Genomic DNA, 9,438 nt, shown 5'->3' with positions numbered 1-9,438 from the left:
GTCTCTGAAGGAGACATCATCAGGGAGCTACTGTGGGGACCCTTCACCATCATCGTAATTCGTGTCTTCTGTTAAGGACTCCTCAGGTGAGTCCATGTGCTTCCTCTTGCATATCTTCTTTCGAGGGGGGTCCTCAGTGGGGGACTCTGAGGAGGACTCGGAAGAGTGGACACCCTGAACAGAGGTGTCCTGTGGCTTCTCTGCCCGATGTCCTGGAGTGGGTGGTCTGTGACAGCTGCAGCTCAGGGGGAGAAAACTGGGATTTGACATCATAGGACTGCTACCAGAAGCAAGAGCCCTCTCCATCTCATGAAAGGCAGGCCCACCCAAAGAGGGATGAGAGCCCGGAACCGAGAAGTACAACCTCGGGACCAAGGTCACACCCCGCTCTGACAAACCTGCCCCCATGGATGGAGCCTCAAGCAAGATTGGTGCAGACACAGCCATTAGTACTGAGGAGGGAACTGAGGAAAAAGTCAGCACTGTGCCCCAGGCCGACGCGCCCGTCCCCCAATCCCCAGATTGGGGAAGGACTGGCTTGGCAGGAACCGAAGACCAAAGGGACAAACTCAGAGCCAGAGTGAGGTACACCGTAGGTGCCGACCTGGTGGGTTCCAAGAAGGATGTCGGAACAGAAGGCTTCAGAACCGAGATGGTCGAAGGAGGAGTGTAAGATGGAGTCAGTGTATAAGGCAATCCAAGTCCAGCAGGTGGATGGGTTTTAGAAAGTGATGGAATCCCCCTAGCTACCAATAGCTGGTCAGCAAGATGCACCATATCATGTTCTGAAAGGCTCCTGGTGGATCTAGTGGATACTCCAGATGGGGAGTCAGGACGTATGAGAAATGGGCTATACGCTTGGCCCAGAAACAAGTCTACTGAGGGAGAGTATTGGATCCATGGTGCAATGTCTGCCAGCACTAATGTCTCTAGTTTCAAGTCCAAAAGCAAAGGGATCAGATCCAGTGAGGTCGGTACAATGCTCGGTGCTGAAGTGGCACTCAGAGCCAAAAAGGTCGATTCCAAAATGGAAATCGAAGTTGAAGTAGAAGGTGTGCCCTTAGCCGAAGTAGCTAAAGGTGCCAAAGTCGAATTAAGCATAGTAAGATCTATGACTGGTGCCGGAGTCAGGGTCTGTGCCAATAAAGGTGTCTGTATTGAAGGTTTTGAGATGGTTGGAGCCAAGGAAGGTAGAGCCGAAGAGGCAGATTTATGCTCCGACGATAACTTGGGGACTTTAGATTTCCCAGGTTTGCTCTAATCACCTGATGATGAAGAAAGAATAGAATGGGATCTCTTTTTGTTCTTAGAAGGATGAATTGAGACCTCTGTCACAGAAATGGCCTCTGAGAAGGGAGACTTGAGTAACCCCTTCAAAATGAGTTTATTTTTGCGCTCATTGAGTGCGTTGGCTGAAACTTTGACAAATATCACATGGAGGCTGCACCAAAAGGTGGGCCACTCCCAAGCAGTATACACAATCATCATGCAAGTCACTGTTAGGTAACTTTCCTTTACAAGAAGTACAATGCTTAAAGCCAGAGGTAAACCATTTTAGTAGAAAGGACAGCACAACTAACTGTATAATCCAACAATAATGAAGTCACTCAGTTCAAAAAACACAAGAAATCACAATAAAAAAACAATATTACAACACCCTGAATATGTGAAGAAAGGTAAACACCTGAACAGAGATAAAAAGCTAACAGGTTAGGCAAGAGAAAGCAATACCAGCTATGGTATTAAAGAAATACCACAAGGGCAAGGGAAAAGGCTGTACCAACAATGGTACTTAAGTTTACCAATGGTAACAATGTGTAGAGTGGAGAATATATGATTAGATCGAATAAGGGACACTAGAAATAGTAAAGGTTTAGTAAAATATGAAGATATCCAAAAAACTTTTACACAAATATCAAAAAAGATTTTACTTAGCTGAGAGCTCGGCTAAAATGCAGCTTTACGGCTATGCGGCAAACAAGATCTGAGGTAACAGGGAGAAAGGCATTCTGGGTAGAGACTTAGCTTGAGAGTTTTTTTGGCTAGCGTGAGCTTGGTAATAGGCCGACTCAGTTCCGAGGGCTTGGAACCGAACCCATCAGTGATGAATGGAAAGAAGATTAACAACATCAGATGAATTATTATTTAATACATCTAGGAGTGATACTGAATCTTTGAAAAAAAAATAAAACTTCATGGCAAAAAGAAAGGAAAGGATGAAAAGTACATCAAGCTCTGCATATATATATATATATATATATATATATATATATATATATATATATATATATATATATATGTGTGTTTGTGTGTGTGTGTGTGTGTGTTTTCTTTTTTGTTAGTTATAAACCTAAAATAGATAAGATTAAATATTTCTTTTAACGTTTTTACTTGGGGGTGGTTATAGAGTTTGATAGATATGTTGTAAATAAGACAATTGTGGTGCTAATAATGATGTTTTAAATAAAGGACCTCTAGTCTTTTTGGTAAGTGCCATGGGATCTTTTACATCCATCTAAGCTGCCACCAACTCAGGCATGTGGGACCCCAGTTTAGCATCTCATTTGAATGACACTCTCAGGAGAACAGCATCCCCCTACACTTGCCACAATTCAGTGTTCATATTGGGGAAGTAATTCAAGAACCCAGGGACTAGTGCCCACCTCCTGAACTTCAATCAGCAAAGGTGAGTGTGATACCTATGGTACATGTGTGCTATAGCTATAACACGTCATTGTAGGGCACACAACTAAGTATACAATATAAACAAAAATGAAATGGAAACAAGTTATTAACATATTGGATTTGCATTTTGTCTTTAATTATTTTAAATCTTATGAAGCTTTTAATACATTTGATCACATAAAGTAATGGTACCTTGTCCCAATCCAGATCATGAATACAGAGCAACGTATCTTCAGTGAAGAAAAACAGTTTCTGGTGCTCCTCAGCCTTTAAACCCCTTAGATCAGTCTTTCTCAATGCTTATACCAAAGATTACAGAAAAATTGTGAATAAAAGAGGAGGAAGGGGGCAGCACTACAACATTCCCCCTCTGCAACATAAATGGTGCAGAAACACCCCTACGCTCATTCATATGGCCCTCGCCTCCACTACAGAAATCGAAGCTAGACAACCAGGACTTCAAAAAAGGCCAACTGACTTTGTTGAAGGCCTTTACAACACATCCAAATTTAATATCAGCATGAAGCAAATGTGGTGTAGGGCCTCCTGCATAACCAACAAATATTTTGTTATTATTATGTTGGGTGTGATGCCCCAGGGCAAAGCCAAACTATTCACCATGTGTCAAACAGAGGTGATATGCAGAAAGCCTAGCAGCCATAATTAGGGAAGAAATGTTGTAATCATGATTCAGAACTGAAATAGAGCACTAAAACTTTAACTACTGTAAGCCTTTACCCTCCCAGAGTATTACATCCTCAAAGTTCTCAGTCTTCAAGGCTGGGGCTACCATTTCCTATCTCTCTTCCACCATAACAACTGCAGGAAATGTGGGAATGCTATTCTGCAGATTTCCAACATAAACCCATCATAGCTCTCCACTTTTTCTATTAGGCCACCTTCTTAAGAATCTCCTGAATTTCTACTTTGCTGATTGGTGACATTAACTTGTTTTACTGTCCATATGAATCTGAAGGCAGTTCATGCATTTCAGAAGAGTCTTCCATCAAATCCAAGTGGCCTAAAGGCTCTTCAGCATAGAGAAGCTGATAATATTTCTTAAATTCATCCATTATTCCTCCAAAAATCTACATCCTCATCCTGCTGTATCTTCCATACTGCCCTTTCTATCAATTTCTGCTAAAGTCTACCAACAAGACTGTTAACTATCCTGGAGACAAGTTGCAGTATTTGTCATGTAAGTTCCTTAAGGTAAATTCAGTTTTAATATCTACATCTTTTGAATATGAGATTTTGTATCTCTAACAGAACTCCACCTAGCTGCCTGCAGCCCCTAAAGACATGACAACCATGCCTTCCATCTCTCCAGACTCCACCTAAGACTTCTCCAGTTTGTCACGGCACACTTTTTTTGTTTTGGTGTGTTGTGGGATGTTATTCCAGTGACATAAGTAAGAAAGAAAAAACATAAATAAAACATCAGTGTTAAGGCTGGAATTAATGGATTTGATCATATCAGCTGTCTGGAGACCTGTTCAGATTGTTGCCATTAATTAGCCTTTCATTGACTTGGACTACATGTTTTTATATTCAGTTCAATCCATGGGCATTTTAAGGGTAATGTTTGTGCAAAAGATGGAAATCTCATGATCAGTCATCAGTACAATTCAAGAAGTGTGACCCCCTCAAAAAAAACACCTTAAGTGGGAAGATGCTTATATGGATTATGCTGTAAAGTTCACAGGATTCTTTACTACAAAAGAGAAAGCTTCTGCCCATCTGAAAGGAGGTGAAAAAAGGTTGATAATATCTGCTCCCTCACTGGATGCCCCAAAGTATGTTGCTATTGTGAGCTATGAAAAGTATGATAACAGTCTGACAGTAGTCAGTAGTGTCCCTTGCACTACCGACTGCCTATCTCCCCTAGCAGAATTATTCATGGCAATGTTAGTATTACTGAATGTTTTATGACAACCACTCATTCTTATACAACCACTCAAAAACAATTGACAGTCCCTTTGGCAAATTATAGTGTGACAGTAGATCTTCAGAATATCATTCCAACATCTACTAATGCAGTCAAATCAGTTGGTAAAGTTTTTCCATGGCTGAACAGGAAGCTGATTGGTATGGCATTCAGCATTCCAAAACCCAATGTCTCAATTACTGACTTGATATGCCTTTATGAGAAACCTGCGTCATATGATAAAACAAAGCAGGTGGTAAAGGCAGCTTCTGAAAGACCTATGAAGGGAATTCTGGGAAAAACAGAGGAACATATGGTCTCTTCAGATTTAAATGGGAGCTCACTGTCTTCTGCCTTTGATGCTTGTGCTGGTAATACTCATAGTAAGTACTTTGTAAGCTAGAGGCATGGTAGGTCAACGAGGATGGTTATAGCTGTCAGCTTATGGACTTGAGGGTTTATATGCACAGCAAAGAGTGGAGGATTTTCTGACTGTTACTTCAGCTTCCACTGTCCTAGCAAACTATAAGGAGTTAATTTATAGCACACCTTGAAACAACACATCTATTTTCAACCTCTGTATTGTGGGAACATGTACTCTGTTAATGCAATGAAAGGTTTGAGGATCTCTGTAGATGTCTTTTCCAGTGTTCACATCAAACAAAAATACTGGGAAAATGGAAAAAAAAATCAGAGGCCCAATATTATTCATGTTTCTCTCACAAGCATTGCTCCTTCTTGCATCTCACCATGGATCACTAGCTCCCTAGTTAAATCTGACCACACATCCCACATCTTCTCAGTTAAAACTGGTGATAACTCCACTGTGAATACCACTGCCTTTATTGATTTATCAAAAAGAAACCTGCCAAACCTCACAGATGACCTAAAAAAAATTCCAGAGAAGTGTAAAGCTGAGTATGAACACAGGCTGGCCACCTTCACCAAAGATAATTATTAATCTTTCCTCAACTGTATCGGGGGAATAAGGAATAACCTTACTATGCTCTAAGCTTATCTAGAATACTAACCATTTGGATACCAAGGAAATGGCCAGCATCCTGACAGATATTTTCCATATCCCCCAATCCCCCCCTAAAACTATCATTGAGCAAGTTCTATCATCCCGATCCAAAGCTAAAAATGCCATTCCCATTGGTCCCAATAATGTACTAGGTTACCTACTTATTAATACTAACTATAGTGTGGCTGAGCATTTTCTTAACCTTTTTAATCTCAGCCTCTCCAGAGGATAGGTACCTGATGTTTAGAAAACTGCCACTGTGATCCTACTATAGCAGGGTGGCCCTTCCACAGGTCTGGGCAATTACAAAAATATTAATCTCACCAATCTTACATGCAGTACATCATGTCTAAGTTCATTAGTGTAGATGCAGACATTCTCTGGCCCTTGACACACACCAATGTGGCTTTGTCAAAGGCAGATCCACCCTCTGTAACTTTTTAAACCTCTTTAAAAAAATCACTGAAACCATGGACAATGGTCAGTCTGTTCACACTGTCTATCTTTACATTGCCAATGCCTTCAATGCAATCCCCAAAGTAGATATTATTGAAAAAATTACCAACCTTAATGTAAATCTCTACATATCTGTTGGATAACTAATTGGTTGGCCAACAGAACCCATACAGTGAAAGTTTCAGGAGCTTCCTCTAAATGCAAAAATGTTACAGTATCTCTCTCAGGACTTAGTACCAGACCCTCTCCTTTTTGACACCAATTTCTCTTATATCTAGTTAGTACAATGTTCCAGAACTGTGGTTATTTAAGTTTGCTGACAACTATAGACTGTGCACAATTGTCAACACAACTTCTGATACACTGTTATTTCAGCAAGGGCTTGACTATACCAACACTTGATATTTAACCAATGGTCTTAATCTAACTATTATTAAGAAATGCAGTCTGGTTCTATTTGGTAAACCAAATGCTCTCACCTTTTATATAAATTGCATACCTGTACAAGCTGATACAATCATCATGGACTTGGGACGCATTGTTGACAACTCATTATTATTTGACCATCTTGAAATTCTGTCTATCTTTTCCAATTAACTTCTGTTGGTATATCTTTAAGAACTAAAGAAGCCTTATTCCCCTGAACTCATCCTTCATAAGGTCTTTCACTGAATATAATGCACTTTTTGGCATGTACCTTTCTAAGCAACTTGAGAGACCTCAGAGAATGTTAGCTAAAGAAGAATAACTGTGGCTGTCAAGTCCTTCACCCAAACTGCCATCATTGCGATTTTTGCCTTGCTTTCTGAGCCATGAAAGACTCTTCCCTATTAGATCTCTTGCATCACTGCAGGACTAACAGCTCCTCAAGCACTCACCACGTGTCTCAAAAAACTATAACAAATAAACAGGAATCATTGGTTGAATAGAAGCTTAACTCAACACATTCTGGCTCTCCCTAAATGTCAAAAAAGCTGTACTTTGGCCTCTACCAAGGTTAGTCTTGATAATTGGATGGACAGTCATGAATTCTCACCTGGGGTATCTTGCATATTATTTCTAGATACAGGAGATGAGCATTACTGAATTACATAGTAATTCAAGGGGCTGTATCATTCTACTGACTGTTTGGCTAGTATCATCCTATGAACCTTTACTTCCTGAGACAGCACCTCAGGTCTGCTTTTACATTGCCCCAGTTCTGCTCCACATCATCTCTGTAGGACTACCTACCTCTTCTGAGATTTGACCTGCTGACTTACCAGAAAAGATGTAGACATTAAGAAAAAAAATTACCTGTGTATCACAGAATAGCAAAAAAAAAAGTCTGTGTGGGTGCCCCCACATTTAACATTCCACCAATCCCATATGAGTAAGTTTCTTTTTAAACACCTCAAATGGGGTCATGGGTCTACACCCAGGCAGATGACTGATGTCTCCTTGGTCAAGAATAAAGTTCCAGTCTCCTATTTCTAATATATCCTCTGTGTGCTGCACTATACCAAGTAGCACAAGCCACAAATGCTTTAATTCTGTAATTCTTGAGAGAATATATAAAGAGATAAAACTAAAATGGGACATCCCCTGCATACTGACCAATAGAATCAGCCACATTATTCTAGATAGAAAGATTAACTACTATAGACATCTATATGCTGACCGTTCTTCTCCTTAACATCAATCCAAAGCAGCAAAGTTGCATCAGACTCCTATAATGAACTGATGAATAGCTGCCACCATCCACATAGTTTATTAGACAAGTAGGCAACAGAAACAGATTGCCAGGCCTTTCTTCTATATTACACACACACACAGACACACATACACACACACACACACACACACACACACACACACACACACACACACACACACACACACACACACACACAGTTGTACCCAAACTACTGACAATTTAGCATTGCCAATCCACCTACCACTGGTCTTTGGGATATGAGAGGAAATTAGAGTATCTGGGGGGAAAAAGCATGTAAACCCAGGGTGGACATGCAGACTCTACACAGAAAACACCCAAGCTGAGAAATAAACTGGAAAACCTCTTGTTGTGAGGCAACACTGTTACTTATTGTGCTAATGTGCCACGCCTTCTCTTCTCCAGTCACCCAGAAAACAGAACAGTGTGACCAATCTAAAGCCCTAAGCTGTTAACTTCTGCTACTTTTACGCAGTCACAGAAGTCTCATGGAAACAAATTAGATGTGTCATACAATGCTTAACAAACTTCAAAACTTTATACTTTTTATATGATTAAGGGATCTCATCAAATTTTGAAGATAAAAATTGCAACCTATTCATCTCCAAAGCTACAGTCACACCCTCCAGTAAGGAATTCCATAGGACCTGCAAGTCTGCACCAATTCATCATACATATATCTAACCAAATTCGCAGATGACTGCAAGCTGGGAGCCATTATTAACTCCCCAAGTGATGCAGACATCCTACAGAAAGGCCTTACTGTGACCAGTAACTGATGTTAAAACCATGGCCTTAAGCTTAATGCCAAAAAATGTGCCGTCATTCCCTTTGAGAAAAACTCAGTTCCCACTAATTACCACATTGATGGGAGCCCACTGAATACTGAAGCCGTTATAAGAGATCTGGGGACACAGTTTGTCAGCAGCCTCTCCTTCGACCACCACATTGACACTCTGGTCAGAATGTCCTTTTATGTGGCACATCTCATTACCAAGGGTTTTGCATCCAGGAAGAAAGACATCATCATTTCTCTCTACTCTTCCCTCATTAGACCAATCATTGAGTATAATGCCTTATTTGGCATGTACCTCACTAGACACCTGCAACACCTGGAGAGGCCATCAAAGTACCTCACAAAGATAATCCTAGGCCTTAAACACATGTCCTACATGGACAGACTCAAAAAAATCCAGCTATTCTCTGTCTCATATCGTCTACTAAGAGGCGATCTCTGCTTGACTTACAAAGCCATGTCTGACCCAGCTCTGTTAGAAATGCTACATCTAAAGAAATCCCAATCTCTCCGCACCACACACTCGAGAGACCTCACCCTCATTACCACAATCAACAGAACATGCTGGAGGGACAGGTTCATAACCCAGAGACTGCCTATCCTCTGGAATAGACTTCCCATACATGTCAAGCAGAGCACCTCACTAGCCCTCTTCAAGAGAATTCTTGAGTGGATGGGAAATAGAAAGTTCACTCCTGGATCACTCCAGTGGCTCTACTTGATAGCGGCAGTGGGAACTAATGACGGGCGGCACAATGCCAGGACACATCTATGTCTGGGCTTCTAAAGGCCACAGGGCCATTAGCCTATCGAACCTATATATAGGTAAGAACTTA

The 9,438-nt window shown here is 40.9% G+C and overlaps 1 pseudogene; it reads left to right on the top strand.

The window, feature by feature from the left end:
• Positions 1 to 4,341: 4,341 nt before the first annotated feature.
• On the top strand, positions 4,342 to 5,104 carry LOC122792872 (annotated as a pseudogene).
• Positions 5,105 to 9,438: the final 4,334 nt, after the last annotated feature.

Source organism: Protopterus annectens, chromosome 2.part0 (genome assembly GCF_019279795.1).
Source record: "Protopterus annectens isolate FY-2018-M chromosome 2.part0, PAN1.0, whole genome shotgun sequence".
Classification (NCBI taxonomy): domain Eukaryota; kingdom Metazoa; phylum Chordata; order Ceratodontiformes; family Protopteridae; genus Protopterus; species Protopterus annectens.
The sequence above is the reverse complement of the archived record's forward strand: the minus strand, read 5'-3'. Positions and strand labels throughout refer to the sequence as shown.